Below are 23,782 nucleotides of genomic sequence, written 5' to 3'. Positions count from 1 at the left end.
AAATAAGCTACGTAGGTATGTTGGTCGTAATTATGCCTCATGAGCCATTTCTTGAAAAATCCCAATGTTACACAACACGTTTTATTTATAAATATATAGTTTTACACATACATAGGAGAGAGCCTTGTACCTTGGGAGAATTTTGTTTAAATTTCAGTTGCTACAAATTACAGAAAGTATTAATTTATTAAAATTCTTGTATGTTTTCATTTTATGGATATACACTATACTTATCTTTAGGTTTCAAATGTACCAAAGCTTTTATTTGTTTAATTGGAAATTTCATTTTGTCTTAAGAAAAATTAACAAATATCCCAAGGTACAAGGCTCTCGCCTATAGTCCACGTGTAACAAGCTTCGATAAAAAATCGAATTATACACAACTGAGATTTACATCGAATACTCCTTTTGTCCTGGATTCTTCATATCGAATATTTCTAACGATTCTTTGAAATCGTTATGATTGATCAAGAATGAATCAAACGAAAGCGTTTCTAAAATTAATCGAAACATCAATCTTATTAAATTTTATCTAGTCGTTCGGATTATTCTTCGCGTTAATCTTCTTACGAAAAATTCCCTACTTTGTTTAAATAGTTTTCTCAGTTAAAAAGCTGTAACAGCATTAAGGTACGCTACCGTTTTCCGGCAATTAGTGAGGCTACCGATGAAAAATGCTGCTCCTGCAAGAAAATTCGTTTCTGCGGCTTGCAGCCGGCTGAAAGATCGATCGGTACGATAAATAAAAAGTCGATCGATAGTACACGCTATTTACTCGCGATAATTCATCGACAACTGCCAAGCAGTCTGGGCCGGTGAGGCCGGGCGCTGGCGGAAGGAACCCTTTTGTATAGTACATACCTACCGTGGGGGGAAAAAGCGTTACCATAAATCCCTTTGGTGTACGAACGGCTAAATCGTTAATAGACGTCAAAGTTTTGCCCAGCTTCATCTTGCATTCATCGCTCGGCGCAAGTTCCACGGCTGCTGCTGTTACTGGTTAAGGCTTTCCCACACAAGTCTGCTCCGATATCAAGCCGATTAAAGTGCACGTGCTTTGCTGCTGCTACTATACTGTCGCTCGACAACTTTTCCAACTCTTGTCACATCCCAAACGTCATTTAACCAGACTACCCACTGCTACGGATGTTTATTCTCGGCTCTTAAAGCAACCGGAACGAGTTTCAAACGAACGCTAATTTATTTCACTCTGCTAATTGCTATCCCCCTTTCTTCCCTCATTTTCCCACTGTTTCATCTCTTTCTTCTCCCTCCCTCCCCCCCCCCTCCCATTTCGAATACTCGATCCTCCTGCATCAAAAGATTTAAATCCTTATACTGCAGTTGTAACGACGACAAAATATCCTCCCCATTCTGCAGATCCACTTAATTGTAATGGATTCATTGATGAAAACTTTGCCCAATAGTTGTGCAGGAAATTCCATTTCTTGCCAATGACGTTGATTAAATAATACATTTTATTGTGCTAAATGGGTTACCCATCGTAACGGGAAGAAACGAAAAACTACAATAATGATCGATTTTGATAAAATTTTCATTTATTGGAATATTGTGAACAAGATAATTTGTTATTATCATAATTATATTGTGAGTTTAGCCTCTGAAACATTCCCACAGCGTATACGATTTCACAACTGTTTGGGAGTTTTTCTTCAGTTTTGCTCCTGTGTTAATTGATACCCATCGTATTATTACACTTGTTTTGTGCAACACGGGAGTTGGGTGTAACTTTTCATTAACGATACACGTTTTTAGTGGTTGGCTTCGGGTAATTATAATAATACTAGAAATGTGTTTCAATTGTAAAGCTAGCAGGGAATTCGTATGCTTGGTGTTACCATAATTAGTCTTATATAGATCTAATTGTGGTCTTCTCATGTTTCTGCGTGAATCCATGAGACGCGACGCATCGTCGTTTCAGAGAGAGAGAGAGAAAGGAAGATTTTTAGTGGTCTCGTTTTCCAGCTCCGTAATTCATGTCTCGATGTAGAACCGCACGCCACTCGTCGTCGTCGCTATAATTCCGTTTAAGAGCGCCTCTCCTGTGGGAACTTTAGTGTCACAGCTATATAACTACAGATGGGGTGCTAGATAGTGCAAATTTCCCCTACTAAAAATATACAGCTGCATAAGGAAGTCCTGCTCGTTTGGCTCATCTTCTTTTCAATTCATTCTCGAAATCCTGCAAAAGACATTGATTTTCCTCAGTGCTTTTTAACATCAAGATTTGGATGTATTTAGAATTATCTATAGTACCGAAGGAGGCAGGAGGAGGTGGTGTATATAGCAGCGCATAACATCAGCATAATTTTCAAGAGTCAGTGGAGGTCGTATTTTCATAATGAGATGCATCGAAACCTGAAACTGACTGTGAGTTCGAGTTTAAACCACGAGCTTTCTCATTCGCTTTTGCAAATTCCTTATCACCCTTCTCCCTTTATCATAACAATGCTGTTTCAACCCCCTATCTCCCACATTTACTATACTATATGCTATCTTACGCTAACCATCCTCCCCACTCTCTCTCTCTCTCTCTCTATATATATATATATATATATAGGCTTCCCCTCGATCGTACTTTCCATTTTTTACAGGTCACGTCCTTAAGTTCTTTCCAGTTCGCAGTTTCGAATACCATTTGCCACTGAGATCCAACGCTACGAACATGATTTTCTTTCGCGAGCAAAGTTCTCTGAAACGCACGTGTCCTTGCGCAAGCCTTCCCTAACTCATGCAAAATGTCGTCGTAATTCAACTCGTATATGACAATTCGATTGGTGAACGTCACAGCGATAATGGAAACAATCGTATAGGATCCAGATAATCTATAGCTGATGAAAAGTTGAGCAAAAATTCAATGGTAAAAAAGGTGGAAATCTATTATGGCTTGATTTTTTATACGCGTAGCTACGGGCGATTTGCGGCCAACAAAAGTTTCAACCGAAGCTTCATGGAGAGCGATAAGCTATAAATCAAAGCTGATCTATATGTAGCCCGTTGAAATCAATCGGGAATGCTGGAAGGGGAAAGGGAGTGTATAATACGAACGTATTCAAGATACATACCGTACTAGTCAGACATGCTAAAAATCTGAAACAATAAAAATCCCGTTTTGTGTATAATTGAATAAATGAATGATGAAATATTGTTAAAAGCGAAAAAATATACTAAAAAATCGCGACAAAAAGATGAACGTTTGAAATGAATAATCACGTTAAAAAGAAATGAATGTAGGTAATAAAATTGCAGAGTACATACATACATACCAATATACCAGATGAAATATTTTAGTTTAACTGTATTTTAACAGCTCTCGCTATTGCTTACTCAAATGAAGAGAAATCAAAACATAATTCTAACAATAGAACGATTATTAATTATATAGATAATCCTGAGGAAAGAATTATTGTGTGAACGAGGAAACTGGCTCGGAGAGAAACCAAATAACATGATAATCTGCATGGAAACTTGAAGTAGCGCGCTGGTACTGCCTGCACGATTCCTCGAAGAACTTTGAAAAAAAGAAAAAAAAGAATCTAATAGTCCGCTATGTGACTAAGCCTTGCTCACTGCAGAATCTCACGTCGCGTTTGATGGTAAACACAAAGCGTTTATAAGTTTGGTCGTAAGTTTAATCTGTAGCAAGTCCGACGGGACTCGAGAGGGAGGAAATCTGTTCGCCGAGGCATTTCTGCACCGAGACCGAGTGAAACTTTACTCTCTTGGTGGAAAAAAGTTGTCTTAGTTATATTCGGTTAACGCGCGAAAGAGGTCAGTTGGAATCGATCGATCAACAGGAGCGAGTTGAACGGATAAGAGTAGTCGAAAGTGAGCGTAGCCCGAATGAACCACAGGCAGAGAAATCGTGCCAAGAGCTCAGCAGGACTGCGAATAAATTTCTGCTGCAGAGATTGATATTCCGGAGATTAGTGCTCCCTTGATCGAGTTTGAGAGGCTGGAGTAGGATGGAACGCGTTGAGAAATTTGGATGATAACATTGTAAAGTTCCAGACGGTCCGCGGGGCTTGCAAAGACGGGTGAGAGAAAGGGGGAGTGGGTAGGAGAAATTAATTCCACACCACCGATTGCCTACAAAGCAGCGGCTGCCTGGCTAACCTTCACTAGATTACGTTTGCATTAGGAGCTCGGCTGGAATCAACGGCTAACGCGGTCACGATTCACAGTTCTCTCTCTCTCTCTCTCTCTCTCTCTCTCTCTCTGTCCATTCCTCATTGCTACTCGCGCGAACCAACCATCAATCCTAGCAGCCTATCAATCCTACAAACGAATATCTCGGTCTCGGAATTTAGTTGTCGGTGTCCAGAAATAACATTTCTTGCTGCTCTCGAGACAGTTTTCTTAAAAACAAAATTTTATGTTCTCCAATTTCCATGATGGAAATTTAAAACATTTTTTCGAGCCCTCGTTCATCAATGAAAGTTTTCTCATATTGGGGGCTTCATGGAAGATGAGGAGTTAATTTTGCAACAGAATGATATATGTATATTCAACCATGGTCGTAACCGGAAGAGGAGTCAAGCACGACCGGAAGCAACCCGCTTATACCCTATTTAATAATTAAAATGTACAGCTGACCTTTGCGACCTCGTTCGGGAAAAGTTAGGCAAAAATTTTGTTTAGATTGAAATAACGTAGGCCATTGAAAAGTTTGAAAATTAGTCATTAGAATATAGGATCGAGCAACGCTATATATATTGACCTGATCAAATAGCGACATAGCAGACGAATGAATCAATGGAAACACTACAGTTTTAACTCTGTTGCTCGAAATATTTGCCGAAACTCTGTGAAAAGCTCAATAATACGCGCAGTGAGCTTTGGAAATGATCCCGGATATTGCTAGCTTGTTTCAAATTTTGTAGGACTATAATTGTTTACTTTCGGTCCGACGATAAATATAGATACAGGGCGAGTCTCTTTAATGTTCCACCCCTAATAAGTAATCTATTATTGATTTTACCAAAAAATTTCTTTAAATAAATGTTTTATGATTTTGAAAGAGAAAAAAATTGTACTATTCGTTTGACCTTAAAAGTCTACTGGAAGCTAGGATGCACGAAGATCAATTTGTGTTTTTTAAATAGAAAACACTAGAAATTTTTATATATTCTTGCAGTAAATCTTAATTACAAGAGCTTTCCAAAATATTATATTAATTTATCTCATTTCAGTTTATGAAACCTTAAACATATATATTGATTTGAAATAATTAGCAAGTGAGCGACTAAGCGTGCATATATGTATATACATTATAATTCAGTCAGTCACATTTATATATAATTTCAAACTGAAATATCTGGAGAGAGACTAAATGACAAGATAAATCGATACAGTGATATGATAATTCTTAAGATCACAGATAAAAGAATATGTATAATAATATATAAAAGGTTTTCCATTTAAAAACCTCAAATTGATTTTCTTATAATTTTAAAATAACGCTTCAAAATGAAAATAATATATAACATAGTGTTTTACCCCTCGAAGCCATAAAACATTCGTTTGAATTCTTTTAATAATATAGATAATAAAAAAAGTTATTAATGTGATGAAACATATGAAAAGAACTCAACCTGTATATACGAATATACGTTACACATCACTATATATTAGGCTAATGACGAAGCACGACTTTTTTGAAGCCTTGACGAGGTGAAAATTTCATTAGTTTAATCGAGCATTTTGTATATAGATAACTCATATCGAATGACCAACGATACTTGAGTTTCTCAAAGTGTCGGGCTGGAAGATGTGAAAAGAGAGGGTGTGGGTTGCTTTTGGTATAGCGGTAGCTGTGGTGGTGAGTGTTGTGGTTCCTTTGAGCGTTCGCTTCTGCGTTAATTCGAATGGAGGCTCTCTCGCGGGAAATGCCTCTGATCCGAAAGAACGACGTGCTGCCAGCTTTTACATATACGAGAACGGCGCACGACCAACGCGAAGCTCCAAGTATTTCTTGCAGCCAGGCTATTCATGCGGGAATTCCGAGCACGTAAATCTTGGCAGATTTTGCCGACCGCCCACCCCCTTTACACTCGTAGCTTTTCACTCTGTGTTTCATACGAGATGAGTAACCGAGAGTGCACTCGTGAACCGCCACTGCGAGGAACCGTCAGAAAGGACCCTTAAAGCCCCCTCACCTCAGCCCCTCTGCATGCACAAAAATATCTCAAGCACCATTCGCTCAAAGAAACTAGCAACCGTTTTCTCCTCTTCCACTTTACCTTCTATTTTTTCTTCCTTTATTTCTCCCATGATTTTCACTTTCGTTCGAACTGACTGGAGTCGATTTTTACCGAGTAAAATTAGTCGTACTATCGACAAATGTATATATGTACATAAACTTATTGGATGAATTTTCATTAAAATAATAATGAAACTGGCTGTAATTATATTCTCGATAATTACCGTTGGTTAATTATTTCAGAACAGTACTTTATTTGTTACATTCTCTCTCTCTTTTTTTAGAAAAAAGATTATTACCGCAGAGAGAGAGAGAGAGAGAGAGAGAGAGAGAGAGAGAGAGTCCGTTGGCTTAAACGAAGCGGGCCATAATAAACGTATCCATGTAATAAGTGTGTGTGACTAGGTTCACACAGATAGACGTTATCGTGGCACCCCAAAGTTTATAAACTCCACCAACTCTGGTGCGATATCTTACACCGCAAATTGACCGCCGAGCTTCGACTAATTTTCACGCTTCTGTACACACGGTCGTATAGTAAATACTTGCGGTAATTTTTATTTTCTAGCACAATTTTCTATTAATTTTGTCGGCTTTATAAATCTCGAGGGGGCACGAAGCGATATAAGCAAGATATTTACAGGTTTTTCTCCCGGATGGACGTGAGTGTAAACGTTTACATTCCAACTACCCCCCCCCCCCCCCACCTCTCCCTCCCCCTCCCCTACATATTCAACCGAAGCGTACGTTGCAGGACGAGAATATTCGAGTTCCGAGCTGGAATAGAAAAAGTGGCGCGAGTTCCGGCATATCTCGATTTGGATGCCGATAGAATTCTGTGAGGAGTCATTGAGAAGTTTAACAATACGCGCCAGAAATCGATGGCGATTCGTTAGCATCTGATAAGCCTCGAAGTGGGCAATTTTTGGTTCAATGGTGTGTGCGTGCTGGCATAGAGGTTGGAAGAGGTGTGAGAGGGGTCTCATATCGAAATGGGTAAAGTTTCGGAACAAAGAAGTAGGAATAGCTTGGTGAAATGTGAAATTTGTTTTTTTCTTTTCTCAACTGGCGAGGAGTTGCTACTTTTTCTCTCGCCGGTTTCCGTCACCTTCAGAATCGAAGATTAAAGTCTCGCCACGGCCAAACGTAATTACTCCGCTTCCCTTTCATCTTTACTCTATCTGTCGCCCTGGGTAAACTCTGCGAGAAAGCAGTCCCACGATCCCGGTCTCGGCCCAGTCTCACTCTTATTGTCAGTCCCTTCATTCCCTCCCACTCTTTCGTTCCATTCATTCTTCCCTAATCGATAGGAGGGCCAACACTCTCCCCAAAGACTCTTAAACGCCACAGTTTATTTTCTCAAATCTCCCAAGACTCGAACGCTCCACCACCATTTTCTATCCTCTCTTCTCCAATTCGCGCGACTCCACCTATCCACTTCCCCATTCTCCCCAATTCTACGTACCAAACTAAATTATACTGTACATATTACTATACGCTCTTTTTAAAAATACACTTGTAAATTGAACGTAATTTAACAGCAGTTATAAAGGAAAAACGTGCAAAGGAATGATTACGTTAAAAGTTAACAAATTTCAGACTCGTTCTGCGAGAAGATTACTAGATTTTAGAAACACGTTTGTTGAACCCTATATAGTGCAGCCCGTTTCATTCGCAATCATTTTGTAGCTTTTCGCAACAAACGATTAATAATGAAGTTTTTCTGTCATTAAAAGTATTTAATAAATGTCATAAAAAAATGGTAAAAATTGAAGCAAACCCAGAGCCCGCAGTTTACATTGAAAATATTGTGGGATAAAGATAGAACTGAAACATTCAAATTCGTTTTACCACGAATCCAAGGGATCTTCCGATTACGCTATTCTGCAGGATCGACTTATACCTATCCATTCTAGATTAACAGTCTACAAATTGTTATTACTTCAACAGGCTAGAGAAATTATTGAATGGGCAAGAAGGTGAAATATATCTGAACTGGTAATATATAAAAGAGAATGTCGATTTATACATGGGTTCCTTGTCGATTGTTTTATTCATTTGGTGGGATATCTAAGGACGTGGGACTTAACAATCCTAAGTGTATATACCTTGATGGTTTATCGTACCAGGGTCTTGCCTGGCTTTCAATGGTAATTGCCACCGACAATAGCATCATAAATGCAAGGAAGTTCGATTTGATGCGTGTTAGCAGAGAGAAGCCAAATGTCAAAAACAATGATGAACTAAAGCTCTCGTATATCTCGAGATCCTCGACTCGTCCAATCGCTAATTGCAAGTCAAAGACAGCCATTGAAGCGTTCCGCTTCTCTTTCCCTAAACTCTTTTATTTCCCATCCCTTTCCATTATTAGTTAATCGTACTCGAATGAGGAAAAGACTCGTCTTTTATAATGGAATGCCACTTTCAGCTTTGTACCAAACGACAATCCTCTTACTGATTGCTTGAGACAAACATCCGTGGAGTGCATTAATGAATTAAAAAGTACCGTTGAGACAAAACGAGGCTCTACCGGAGTTCGTTTGTCCAATGGCATCTAATCGAATCCATCACTGTGCAAGATGTCGATAAAAATAGTCCCTCGAAATCCCATGATTGAACAAATAGCATCGGTTGGTCCAAAACTGTCTGCTCTTGATTACGAATTCCAGAGTATATGATTCGACAAGTCGTGAAGCTCTGCAAATACTCCCATGTCCAAAGCTCGCGATGGAATAATCTGGCCGAATATTTTTAATGTACCGTGAAATTCTTTAGGAGAACAGGAGGAATTTTTCGGTTTCCGGAGGATTACGAAGGGGTTATATAGAAAGATTAAAGGCAAGCAAGTAGGCAGGTAGACAAGCGCGTTAATTCTTCATGAAAGCAGTTGTCGATAAACGTTTGGATAGTCGCAAGATAAGCGAGGGGTGTGTGCATGTGTATATTCTTTTTGCTACTGTGGCGTTGAGGAGAGGAGGATGAGAGGAAGGGGGGGGGGGGAGGGGAGGGTTGGGAGGAGTGGATGCTCAAAGCGGTGAAAATGGGAACGAGTGTCTACCGGTGAGACCAATGGAGTAACGGAAGCAAATAAACACTGCGGAAGCAACGGGATGGAGGATTTCGATGGGCTCACCCCCTCCCCTCCCCTTCCCCCTCCACCACTACTTCTCGACGGTCCTCCTGTTTCGTTTAATTTCACCCAGGCTTCGTGTTATACTATCGATCGACTGTCAATTCTAACCAGAGATCTCTGACTCTATTCCCCCTCTCTTTTCTCCTCCCCCTCCTCCTCCTCCTTTCCTACTTCCTCATTTTCTTATACTTTAGAGTCTCTCCGTGCAGTTTGCCAAGTAAAAGTCTCTCTCGACCAGTGTACTCTTCCTGGAAGAGCGAACGATAAAGAAAAGTATCCTGTCGATGAGAAAATTATTCCTGCTCGTCAGCTGAGCGCAAGATCATCCGATCATCTCCCTGCTAATACCGTTCAACTTTTCACTCGGTAATGACGTGAAAGTTGGTAATTGGGCTCGCTTGAAAAATTCAAGGATTTATTAGGATCTCGCGGAAGAATCGACCCTCCCTCTATCCCCCGAGACGCGTATTATAGAAGACTACGCGGCGGTAAAAAAAAGCCAGCTATAAAAGTTTTGATAGGTTTCGAAATAAGTTATGGAGGACGTGTAGTATTACGCTTATCCGGATTCTGAGAATAGCGGATGTTGTCGGTGTGAGCGATAACGGTATCGATCGTTGCAAGGATCAAAGTGCGCGCCACCTCCAGAAATTCCTCGAGCCCTTCAGGATCGGCAGATAACGCTTGGCTTGCACGTGCACGTTGCAGGTTATAAACATGAGCCATCAGCCATCGGCTTACCGGTAATTCCCAGTCTCGTCTAATCTAAGTATCCACGTGTACTCCGTACATGTGTGTACATGCGGTCTACGTAGATATATATATATATATACACCGTGTATCCACAGCTCGATCCCTAATTTTCGGCGAGCCAAAATACAAAATTATTCAATGTACAAATTATTTCCTCGAGGGATCCGAAAGCTCGTGGCTCGATGAAAATTTTATGGCCTGACGCAGAATGACCCTGTATTGATATTTAAAGGGTCAAAGGGCAGGAAGGGCTTCGAGTATCATCAAGCGGTTTCTGGTAACCTGCAGCGTTGACATTAATCGAACTATATCTATCCTGATGAATCTTGAAACGATAAGCCCTTGTCATATACGTTCGACTCATTTTACTCGATAATTTCATCCTTCGTACACCAACGATTCATAAATTGCCACTTAATTTCTATCTTACAACTCTTTTGCCGTTATGGCTCCAAGGAATTTTTGGCGAACATTGTTTCATGAAAATTCAACTGAAATTATCATTTTTGTCCGATAATAGGAGAAAGTTTTATATTACGTTGTTAAGGCAGACTAATTCGGATGGTTATTTGACGCAACTGAGGCTAGATTTCCTTTGACACTTTAATGCATTATTGATTTTCGGGGGCTTTCCTCTGCTGGACAGAAATCCCAGCTTTCATAGAACATGAGCAAGAGGACTACTGTGTTTAATACATCGGATAGACGTTTTGGCGTTGCGGTTCAAAGCATATACGTTGGTCTAAATCGTCTTTCTGTCAATACTTGAATGAGCGAGCTGCTGATGGTAAGCTTTTCCGCTTGAAGCTTCCTCTGTCGAGTAAGTAGTAAGTAAGTAAGTGCTCAGCACCTTTTCACCTTCTCTTGTCCCCTCCTATCCTCCTATTTATCATCCATCTCTCTCCCTCCCTCTCCCTCTTAGAAATTCGAGAGCCGCCTTGATGCTTTTATCATTACGTTTCCTTATTGGTTTTGCAATGAGATCAGTCTGTTTGACAAACTTTCACTTTGAACCGATATGAAAACTTTGTCACTCGATTTCTTTCAAGTCCGATATCCTTGACATTGCAAGCTTAGCCTTATCCAACACACGTCAGTCCCACGATGGAAAAATACTTAAGTTACCCTCGGCGGAGCCAAGTACATTAAACTGTAAGTAAAAAAGCAAGATAAGCTTTCTTCTTTTTCATCGTACCTCACAAGTAGACAAAATTTTTAGCGGTATATGCAATGTTAATGGACAAGTTTACCAAGAATTCACGTAACATGTCGAGTTTTGTTATTTTAGGATCTTCATGTGAGACTACGTATAAGAGTAAGCATCGATATTTTTTGCTGATGCATTTATGTTAATAAAAGGGAGACGATGACGTGGCTGGAAAAGTATGAGTGAGAGAGAGAGAGAGTATCCATAAGCTTGGCATCGTCTTGTGTCGCGTAATGCTAAACATTATAGCATAACCGTTGTGCCGAGGATGGATTTTGCTCGAAGAATTTCTTATTTTTCAAACGTCTGTCATCCACGTGATCTCGCTTGTGCACATCGCTGATATATTAGTCACCCTATACAGGATCCTCCACTATACAATACAATGCCAAAAAATTGGAAAAATCTTTCTTCTCAAAGTGCTAAATCTATCCGAGGAGGTCGTTGAAAGTAAGGTGGAAACCCAATACCTCTAGCAGAATTTCAAAAAGTATTTCGATATTTAATATCTTTCAACAAATAGTATTTCACGTTGGGGAAATTCATGGGAAAAAATCGCCAAACATACGCGTGTAGTTTTTAATTATTCGCAGATTGACCAAATCCAAACCTTTCACGATCCAGTCGGTTATAACTGTGCAAAGTGAAAACTTGCCAGAGAGAATCGTTGAAAATAGTCGTGAACTAAATTATTAAACACAAAATGGTCGTATTTTCTTCTTTTTTTTTTAAACAAGCAAATATCTGCGAAATCAATTTGCAGTAGTGTTGGGAATAAAAATATCAAGTACACTAGAAGCGAGTCGGGCAATACGATACCGCTCTGGGAGGGGGGATGAATGATTTTTGTTGCTTCTTTCCAAGTCCTTTCTACAAAATTGGATAAATGCGGTCAGTTTCGATTTCTCGAGTATAAAATAACTGAGGAACGGTAGCGGAGTTAAAGGGAGAGCATTACGATTCTCTTTATTCTACCTGGGATACCGATAATAAAGGCTGAGCACGTTTCAGTCAACACAAATGGAAGCTCGACGCACTCGAGTCCTATTATTCGTGACTGAATGAGGCCAAACTTTTCACTCTGCCTTTGTGCCTTTTCATTTCACGCATTTTATTTAACATCTTCACGGAGTATTCTATTTGGTCTCATTACCCCTTTGTAGCTGCAGCTGTACCAACTACCATGTCATAGCGAAGGTACATACCACTACGCTAAGGCTGACTGATTCGTCCTTCAAAACAAAGTAATCCTCGAAGAGAGATCGTACTGTATTCCGTGTATTTGCTAATTGGTTAACGACAAATACGATGTCCAAACATTCAACCATTAAGCAATTAGTCTGAAGCAGGAAGAAAAACAATGATTACTAATTCAATAATTCTAATTGGATTAACTACAAACTCGTTTGCAATCAAGTGTATAGAAAAAGTATAATCTCTCTCGTTTCCTCACAATATAATCAAAACAATATACGTTTGAAATAATCCAATGGCTCTATATTCGTATCCCTTATAAAATTCCATCTCCTGGTCCATCGATAATTTCAACCCCTGCACACTGTACTAAATAATTTTATACCACGTTTCTTTTGAGTATTCAACTATAAGATCTTAAACGAAGCATATTCTACTCCCTCGCATCTTTTATTTCACATTTTGTCCCATTGAAAAATGACGAGGTTCTTTTAGAAAATTAATCTTGAATCGATTCATTAAACACGAGTGGTACGTTGATGAATCTTTTACGTATTAAGATTGTCCATGAGGCAAAACCTTCCTCTTTGTATCCTCAATTTCGCGTTTTATCTCGTTGAAAAGTGACGAGGATCTTGGGAAATCCATCTTGGGTCGATCCGTTAAACACGAGTGGTTCGTCGCGGCATTGTTCACGCTTCGTTACGGGTGTGAAGATTAATAGCCACTAGCGTTAATACAGCCTGCAGTTGGGTGATAGTTTTCAAGCGATGCGCGACGTAAATTCGGGAGACGATAATTGACAATGCCGTATAGTACCGATGAATTCGCAATCCGTGATTTATCGTTTACGGCTGATGCTGTCCGCAGGCGGTACACGTACTGCTTGAGAGACGCGCATGTGCCCAGTTTTCTCACCCTCTGACACTGATCCGTATAACTTATACCACGGATAATTCTATCAATTGCGGAAGGCTAACAAGAAGGAGAGTATATAGTTTTTTTTAATATACCTAAAAGTATGCACCTATTAATCTCGTAAAAAAGAAAAAAATAAATAAATAAACAAAACAAAATTTTAAGTGATAGAGAAAAAAAGGTAAAAGAGTGCATAAGTATAAGTCAGAAATATTTTATGTACACTACTACACTGTTACACTCACCGGAGCATGAACGTAAAAACTAATTTATTGTGAAAATTCAACAAATATAAATTCATTATTGGATCTATCTGAGAGCGAAAATAGTGAAAGCTTGAAAAAATTCGTCTAGAGAAATAAAATTGATGTCTCTTAAATTTAAAGAATAACGGAGATGAGTATAACTGAGTCACAAGTGCATATATAGAGAGCTTAACGAAATATAGATAATACTCGTTTTGAAGTTTCGGAAAGAACGAAAGAGAAATGGTGGAAAGCATCTTAGACTCGGGTATATGTATATTGAAAGATCAAAGTAGAAGGGTGTACAGCTAGGCTAGAAGTGGAAGATGGAGAGATGGGTATGCGGCAGGCAGGCTACTTCTTGCGGATTTCGCAAAATGGTCTCAGGAGCGTTTCAGGCGCTTTAGCTTGAATTTGCTCTGTCTTGGGACACGCTCTGTATGGGTTCAGATACATATATGCCAGGCCACTCGAACGTGGACGCGTTCACAGAGTCACGAAAGCGAATCTAAACGACTGTAACCGTTTTCTGGTCAATTGCCAACTGCATCGCGCGAACGCGCAGAAACGGATACAGGTATTGCATCCTGCACCACTATTCTCCTAGAGCCCACGCGCGCGTCCTGCTCATGTTCATGCAAACCAATCCGAAATTCTCTTCAATGAAAATCGCCATTTCATTCGATCGAACTAACATCTGCATCGCAAGCGCGCGTATCGTCAGTTTTTCTCTCCCTTTCCTTCATTTCCACGCGAATAAATGGCGCGAAGCTCCGTGAAATTTCCACGGCTAATCGTTTACAATTGGGCAATAATTTTTCTGAGAAAAGAAGCTTTCTTACGGTTAGCTAGGTGATTCAACGGACGGTGCTACGGTGATAAAACTAATGCTGGTTCTGTTGTAAACAACGCGTAAATGAGAAAGATAGGCGACGGCTCTGTGCTTGGACGCTCATAAACTCGTAAAGTTAGCGCACTTCCTATTTACGGTGGCGTGGTACCGCCCGAGACTGGAGAGATAGAGAGGGAGAGAGCTCTTATTTTGCCCGTTATTAGTGCGAGCTGCGAACGCCATGCCGCGCTACCAGCGATAATGCGAAAGAGCTCGAAACAATTTTTAACTCGTTCGGAAGCTCTTCTCTCTCTCTCTCCCTCTTGCTGCTTTTCACTCTTTTTCACGACAGAAACACCTATTTTGTGTCATCATTAAGTATATATATTTTTTTGAGCAAGAAACACTGAGAAACAAAATTTCTTTGAACAAATAAATTTGTTTCTGCATGTAATGCCAGTTAAACGTGTGTGCGTATGATTGGATTAAAATAAAAATAAATTTAATCAAATAAAAGATTAAATAATTCTTTGATTAAATTTTAATAGTATCGAATGAAAGAGTTTAATTGTCAGGAATTTAAAAAAAAAAGATTTGTTTCAATCAAATGATTTTTTTCCCCACTGCACGTATCAAGTTTTTCAATCCTTCTTTCAAGACAGACAATCTAGTACCGAAATTGTTAGTTGACAACTATACATGTACATGACGAGAAACGAGATTTTATTCCCTATACGTGAAAAGATTGCTGATTCGTTTAATTTTCATGGTTCGAGTGGCAAGCGTGGATTCGACTCACGAAAACATGGGTTTTTCGTATTCAATGATTTCGTTTAACGCGAATATAGCGCAGGAAACTTGTTTTCTAATTTGATGAAAATGTCTTTCTTCTTTTTGGCGAAAGACCGCGGTAGGGGTGCGCCAGGCAATCAATGACGAATGTAGGATACGTATAATCGGATTAAATAAATCGATGGACGAATTCCACGGTGGTGGTCCGAAATCCTGGGCGCTATATCCATGATGTACGTTGTAAAATAAATTCGTGGCGGAGGGATTACATTGTGTGCAATCCGTCTATACGACACACGTATATGTACATGTATTTATATATATAGTCACACGAAGGGGAGAACGGTACACCCTGTGCGAAGTATATAGGTTACTCTGGACATTAATTCTTCATCGAATTGCGATTGCTTGTATCGGATTTTGCATCGGTTTATTAATGGTCATTATACTCGGTGTAATATAACCAATGACTGTGCTATATCGATTAAAAAAAGAACCTGGAGTTTACTATCCTAATAATTTTCCGTTTCGTAATCCAATTGCTAAATATTACAATAAAGGTCAAGACAAAATGTCACGTGGTTGAATTTGACGAATGAGATGCAAGATAAAGATCAATGTAGAGTGGGAGAGAGAGAGAGAGAGAGAGAGAGAAAGGTAACAGAGTGACGTAGAGAGCTTGTCAGTTTTATCGTTAACCGAGGAATAGGTATATAGAGCTATGGGCTTGATGAATCGCGGCGTGGAAATTTACGAAGCCAGCGCTGCGCTATAATCCGATTAACTCGCTGTCATTGGATATAATTTTCTATGGGCGCTAATGCGATAAAGATCTGAATCGTGAATACAGCGAAAATCATTGCTCCTGCTCGACGCGCGCATTATCGTTTAGCGTTTGGCCCATTCACCATTTCAATCGAGGCTTCGCAATCCGTAAAATTGAAATTTTATTCAATCTACAGAAAAGTCGACTGGCAGTCTCGATACCTGGCTGACACTGTCGCGATCAAATTATACTCAGCCTCGCTGATGCCTCGAGCTTCAAAGGAATCTGGGGAGAAAAGAGATTCTCTCTCTTCCCACCCCATCCCTCTAAAAACATCAAACTCGAAAGACGTATATGTAACAATGAACCTGTGTTCATTGCAACACTTTTCTGCCACTCCCATTCGACGCGACTGTTTGTACATATGTATATGTGCTCGACTCTGCTCTGCCCCTGCATTCGAATAACAATCAGTTCCATCGTGTTTTTCCAGTTTCGCGAAAAACCAGGCAATATTCTACTCGACTTCCTCGATCGATCCAGTGGCTAAAGGAGAAAAAGGGTTATCGAGGCTGTGCATAGTCGTTTCTTCTTTATCTTAGTCGTGGCTGTGACAATGGTTTCATATTTATGAGAAGAGTTTTAGCATATTCAAAACATAAATTACTTTCAGCGGGGTAAGTCAACTAGCCAATAAAATAGTGCCTGGAGCTTATCTCGGCGAGACCAGGGAGCAATAAGGGAGGGGGGAGTAAGGGAATCTGAATTATGCACAATTGGGAAACGCGAACTCGCATGGAAAACTCTCCGCACCGCTCCGCGCTTTTCCCTTTCATCCTTTTGCAATGCAAATGCTGTCGGACGTAAAAAGGCAGCAGAGGCCAGTTTTCTATTATACCGATCTCGGTCGAAATGAATTTTTCGCCAGGACACTCGGTGCAACGCGACGTATACGCTATATATACTATATATCCTCGTTCAATGATTAATGTTTTTTTTCGACCCCAATTGTACACGACAGCTTCTCTCGCGCACTTGCCGAGATTTCTTACTTATAAAATGGAGTGCTCCCGAAAAAATAACAACGATCAGTTGACTTAACGCGAGGAAAGAAACTTTCCTCGATACACAGCTAGTGCGGAGTGCAGTTCCCTCGCAGGGTGAGCGAGCTACGATGAAATATCTCCGAGCAGTTCGGCAAGCTAAAAGTACTCCCAGTCATGTCAGAAAGCTTATGCTACATCGAGTGGAAAATTACAAATGGCCCAACACTGGACCCTGTATAACTATGGTGACGCCTGCAGGGCTTGCCTGAATTCTCTTACTGAAAACTGCAAAATAGACTCTTTTCTTTCTTTACTCGTTCGATCGATGAGCTTTAAATTCTCCTGCTAAATTATCGTTAATTTTGTTAAATGAAGCAGCAGCAGCAGCAGCAACGACTAAGAAGGAAACTTTGCTCCCTTATATCCGTGTCACAGACAAATGGCCACCGTTTATCAACGAGTGACCCCCACCCTCGCTCCATAGTCCTGCACAAGCAGCGGAGTAAAGGCAGAACATCCCTTTTCGCCAATCAACGCCTGCCATGTTTTTCGTCAGTCTACCTCGTACCGAGACAAGGAGAAATAGCTGCTAAAAAACCGTGATCAAATTTCTCTTAGTGAGATTACAAAAGTTTTTTTACCCTATATTCTCTATTTTTTTTAAGTAAAAATAAAAAAATCGGTAAGAGATATAGTGAATTTGGAGGCTGGTTTTTGACGTGGAAAGAGCGAAGCGCGCGCGTTTTGCGAAAGGTGAGGGTATCCGGAAAATGCCGCGAGGGGCTTTTGTAGGAGTTTCCGGCGAAGCTTGCAGAAGGAAACGAGCGAAAATGGTGGCACAACGTCCTCGCTATGAATCCAGGATGCCAGGGCTTCCGGTTTTGCGTCACTTACCCGCATTCGCGACAATGAGATACGTGAAGAGAATGCCCCCCCCCCCACCCACCCTGCATCTCCCTCTCTTCTCCCTCCCCAAGAAATTCTCCACTATCCAACCACCAAAGAGAGAGAGTTTCGCTTCGCGAATCATTATTAACCCCATTTGGTAAGGGTAACGCGGGAAAGGTGGTGGTAAAGTGGTTGGAAAATTAAGAAACAAGGAAATATGGTAGGCAGTATATTTTTGGGCGAAAGTAATTTAGCGAAAGACGCGAGATTGAATCTCGTATAATTTCCGGTGCATCTTGTATAAGATCTGGGAAATCTGGGGAAGGTGGTTGCTTGGTAGGTTGGGGATAATGGGCCATTTCGATGAAACTGCGGAAGCACCGAAACACTAAACTTGAGAATGGCCCGCCGCGTTTCGTTAAGGAGCAACGGCTAAATCTATTTTGTAGTAGCTCTATGTGTGTGCGAGAGTGAGAAATGTACTATGCTACAATACAATACAATGGTAAGCTTCGTGTGTCAAAGATCAAGAAAGCACTCTATTGCGTGGTGTGCCGTGCATGAAGTGGATAATTCGTGGAGCCTGGGCAAAGTGTGTTAGTGAAGGGTCGTCGTTAGCTGTGTCGAACGTTTCAAGCAGATTGCTAGAAGAAAGTGGATGATGGTGCGAGTGGGACGGGAGATCGAGGTGGATCCACACAGAAAAATATTTAAGCGCGACAACATAATCGATGCAACGTGACTCGGAGGGAAATGAAATTTGCGTGCGAGCTTAGAGACACCAATCAAGGATCTTTTATCCTTTCATCCCCTTTATGGCGGTCCTCTCTGAATTTTATCGTTACATTGCAGCAGTCCAATGTGGGTCGAGTTGGAACTGGAAGGCTTTGGTCTGTCTCGTGACATACAGAATCAACTTTGCCACCTGATACCGGGTGTACCAAAAAATACTTGCAAAAAATCGTTAATTTTTAATACTTAGCATGTACTGGCTTGGAAGATATTTGCATAACGCGAAGGGAAAATAAAGTATTTTCAAATTGTTGGAATTGTTTTATTACATCCTTTATATACATATATAAGCTATTTCTGTGTACAATGGTGCAGCCTTTGCATTGCATACTCTCTCTCTCTCTCTCTCTCTCTCTCTACCTACACTCACGTCCTCTATTATTGTATACCCATAGACTAGCACTAAACATACCAACAACTATTTTATACAGGTGTATGTTTACATTAAAAAACGATTATTTCGCCACTGAATGGTACAGCACATATTTATGTATATATACAGCGTGGTACAACATTGCAACTCCTTCATTATTAATTTACCATTCTGGTCAATCGGAATTTCCTGATACGACGCTTTACCAAAGCCAGTATACAGATGAATTTTTGCAACTTTTCCAACGTTCCCTCGTGCTTAAAGTCCAGGAATTTCTCTTCTGTTCTATGAAGAGAGATTGGCGAAATTTTCTTGTCTCCAATCGCGTGCGGCCACGGTATATTGGATATCTCTTCTGTATGTGTTTGTGTGCAAGTGCATCTCCTCTAGAACTTTTTCTCTTGATCTTCTTCCTTCTTCTTTCTTTTTCTTTTGATTTGCCATCAGTTTTAGAGAAATTCTTGTACTTTACGGGTAGTGCGCGGGTATATCCTTTGAAAATTGACCGACCCAGAGAGAGAGAGAGAGAGAGAGAGAGGGGGGGGGGGGTAAAGGAGCGGGGTTGGCATAAAAATTCTATGCTAGCACTTGCCTTCGGCCTCGACTCGACTCCCGCTCTAACTTCACCCCAAGACCAAAGCCCACTTAGCGAGGCGGGGGTGTCCGGTCACGGTATATTGCGTTTCCAGCACGCTCCACCGCAGTTTTACTCACTTCCTCGGACTTCCGTACTGCGTACTTGCATTCTCACAAAACTCCAGTCGCCCTTGGCTCAGCTTTTTACAGTGCAAATGCATTCTTCTCAAATTCCATACAAATTCCTCTTGACTCTTTGACCGAAAAACGAGAAGTAATAAAAGAGAAGAAAGAAACGTAATTTCAGTAATTTTAAAGTTGAATCGTCCCCCCCCCCCCCTCCCCCAGTGAGATCCTACAACGCGCGTGATTTTTTCTCTCCTGAAATATGCGAACGCAATTTTAAAATTTCTGCAGTGGCAACTAAAAACTGTCCGAAATTAATTGGAGATATTTCATAGACAGAAATTGTTTTGTCGATAGTTTGAGCGAAGTTTGCTTTGTAGTCGAAAACTACATGCTGGATGGGGTGGAAAAATCACTGTGTGAATTTTGTTGACGAAGAACCGAAGGCACACTCTTGATGACATTAGGTTGGTAGTTGGTAGGTTATAGTTAGACAGCTCGTAGATTGCTCATCAGCGCGGAGGATTTCAGATAGCACGGTCCATAGCCCTGAGCTGGGCGTTGGGTAACGCGTTCAGAAATTGCGCTAGTCAAATTCAAGGCGGGATTTGTCGGACGAAGACGGCTTAACTAATGCTTATTACATTCCAGCCTAGCCAGGTCGTGGTATTTGAGGGCATAGAGCCGTGCAATTGACATAAATCCAACCACGACGATGCCGTTGCTGATCGCTTCAAAATCTACCAAGCGCATGTACTATGTATACACACCAAACTATCTAATATACTTATAGATGCTTCAAAAATCTTCTTAAAACTTCAGTATAAACATATATTTCGTTGTTGTAAGCAAAATTAACACTGTGGACTTGGCAGCTGCACTGGAACTCAACTTATCAGAAATTGGTAAACAGTTTGGAATGGAGCATCATATATATATATATATATATATATATAGAGGAGAATGGCCACCGGGAACGTGACGTTGACGACCGCAAAAGGAAAATCAGAAACTCCAATTTATCGTCGGTGCAGCTAATTTCCCAGCGAGCATGCTTCGTTCGTTTCGCAGACCTATCGAACCCCAACAATCCTATTTTGTTCCAGATTCAGCTTCAGTTCCACTTTCGGGGTTCTATATAGTTTTGCTTCCAGTTCTCCTCTCATTTACTCACTGTATTCTCACGTATTTCTATTACTATATGTATAGATCTAAGTATTTCCATTTCATTCTGCTTTATTATACCTGTGTCTCTAAATCAAATTCAAAGATTTACCTTCAATTAAATACATTATTTAATGCACTATTAGACCTCATCACTCGTTATGTATTCATTGGATCGACGTAAATTAATAATGGATCGCGTAATTAGTCTAATTAACCGTACAGATAGCTCACCGGGACAAATTCAATATCTCCGGTAAATACGGAAGATATTTGTTTAACCGGGGCTATAGGAAATTCTTGGCCGTGGCGAAACTTCAAAGGGCTAATTTCTATTCTAAACTATTCCGGGGCTTATAAATATTTGCAGGTCTCGTTGAATAAAAGATTTCAATTAAGCAAGTCGCGTAGAGGTTAGCGTTGGGTGTAGCAGCGAGTAGTGGGTAGATTTGGGTGGTAGTTTGGCCTGCAGGGGTGGGACAAAAGTGTTTTTAGTGGCCTCTGCGGAAGTCTGGCGCCATTGTTGAAGCCAGAAGGTAGAGTTAGAGCACCGCCTTGAGTTCGTCGGTTCCTCTCTCTCTCTCCCTCTCCCGCCTCCTCCCACCCCCTTCTCTTTTGCCGCTACCGTCAGGAATCCTTCCCTTGTAGCTAAGTGGTACGCTTAACGGCTTAATTGCCCAAGGGCGTCCTAGTAATTGACGTCGTAGCGTATAATTAATCTGGCCTGAATCAAAGAACTCTGCCGCCAAACTCACCGTATTAACTCCTAAGCTGCATCTTCTTTAGCTATTCCACTGCGAAGAAAATCATTCCTACCCCTTTCGTGTGTCTTAAGGAAAATAGAAAACTTACACACAGTTTTCATTGGAAGAAACTTTGACAGGTTTTTTCACTATCCTGTAGTTTCCTACTTGCTACATAGCAATTTAGAAAATTTTCTCGTCTCTTGGGAACTCTGAGAGAGAGGGAGAGAGAGAGAGAGAGAGAGAGAGAGAGTCGGTGAATCGAGACCGGTATTAGGTATAGCGGGTACCGGTTAGTGGTGTCGGGGCTGGAGCTAATACGGGGAATGGAAGACACCCCTGAGAATTGAAACATCGGTTAAATTACGTGGGGGCTCGATGCTCAATTTACTGACGGGTACGTACTTCATTTCGAGGAAAATGCATTAATACGATTTCAAATTGCACCCTTTCCACCCTTCACTTCTCACTCTTCTCAAGAGCTTTAAGAGCAACCCTGCAGAAAAGCTCGCCACGCGCTATCCTCTTCATTCCTCAAAGGTTTATATAATTATAACGAAAAAATCTAGAGAATCAACCCGAGGTTCTTAAAACTTATACCAGAACCGCGCATCGCTTTAAAATGCACGAATATGAAATTCTTGTTGCTCAATAAAATATTCACCAAGACGAATACAAAGTATTTTATTTTCTGTCTTTTCTGCCATAACATTTTTTCACACGAGAAATCTCGGAGAATTTAACGGGGCACCGCTCCGCGAAGAGATAGAAGCAGCCGTTAGAAAAGGTGTTTTATGCATGATCGCGGTACCAAGTACGTTCGGGCTTTCGAGTAGACAGTAATGCAGCGTAGAATATGATAGCAACACTACGGAACAAGATAAAAACTCGTCCCAGAGCAAGGAAACTAGAATAAAGGGTTTTTTACCTGGCTCCTTTGACCACTTTCTTAAAGGCAATACCTCTGCTTGCTTTTTTCTTATTCACCATCCTAGCTTCGTCTCTTCGTGCGAAGCTCCTCGCCAAGAAAATTCCCACCCCCTCCTCGCAGCTGATATTTCCACTCTTTACTCACTACAATCATTTCGTTTGAAGAAAAACGAAGGAAAAATTGAATCTAGTGTTTTCTACCGAGAGTGGTAGGAATATAAAGGGAAGAAGAGAGAGAGAGAGAGAGAGAGAGAGAGTAGGAGCTATAGTATATGGGGGTCCTCGAGAGATGTTATCTATGAAGTAGTGTCGACGTGCTTTAACAGATATCTACGAGGATTCCCAGTTTCATCGTTAATGGCAGGAGTCCCACTCGTGGCTGGTCCGCTTGTGTCCAGAGCGATGAGGAAAGTGGAGAAAGTGGTACGTTCGATTCTTGCTCGTCCACTCTGATGGCTCCTCCGCGTAGCTCCTGCATTTCTCCCATTTCTCTCTTTTTTCCACTCCATTTCGATTTTCAATCGTGCATCCTGTCCCACTACAATGAACATCGAGGAGTGTTACTTATAGGTTCGAAGAGGCTTCACCGATATATAGAAAATAATTTTACTTTACTTTTTCCAACAAACTCGCGATGCTCTTTCCTACGCTCGGTAAAGATTATAGAGAAGCGATATATATATATATATATGTACACATATATACATCTCGTATCGCGAGTAAATTTCAATTTGAGAGCAAAGCAGCCTGTCGAAATTGTCCCATGGAATGCATGGATCCTTTGGGATATAAGCTTTCTCGTACGAAAATTTGCAACAAATCCGAGTTTCTGTATAAAACCCAGAGGAGTCGCTACCTCAAAACTCTGGCCAGCTTTCGAGGGCAAAGTATCAATCGATATATATGCATTCGTGAATGTGTCGGGCCTGCGGTAACTCTCCGATGGTTTTATGACTGGGAATGGAATTGGCTAGTAAATGGCCAACTATTTTATCGAGTCGAAATCCCCGCGAGTAGTTACGGGATTACAGTGTGAAATCGTAAAATGGCGGTAAACAAGGGAAAAATTTTCAGGCATTAT

General features: G+C 40.7%; 1 long non-coding RNA gene across 1 annotated transcript; it reads right to left on the bottom strand.

Moving 5' to 3' along the window:
• Positions 1-1,630: 1,630 nt before the first annotated feature.
• LOC136785926 (uncharacterized) lies at positions 1,631-23,226 on the bottom strand. Its single transcript, XR_010824719.1, has 3 exons — positions 23,016-23,226; positions 2,278-2,385; positions 1,631-2,203 (listed from the first exon to the last, which is right to left on the bottom strand). It is a non-coding gene; the product is annotated as an uncharacterized lncRNA (long non-coding RNA).
• Between the last annotated feature and the right edge of the window lie 556 nt (positions 23,227-23,782).

Source organism: Prorops nasuta, unplaced genomic scaffold, assembly GCF_024137725.1.
Source record: "Prorops nasuta isolate Cenicafe-Biocafe unplaced genomic scaffold, Cenicafe_Pnas_1.2 PNAS00003, whole genome shotgun sequence".
Taxonomy (NCBI): Eukaryota; Metazoa; Arthropoda; class Insecta; order Hymenoptera; family Bethylidae; genus Prorops; species Prorops nasuta.
The sequence above is the reverse complement of the archived record's forward strand: the minus strand, read 5'-3'. Positions and strand labels throughout refer to the sequence as shown.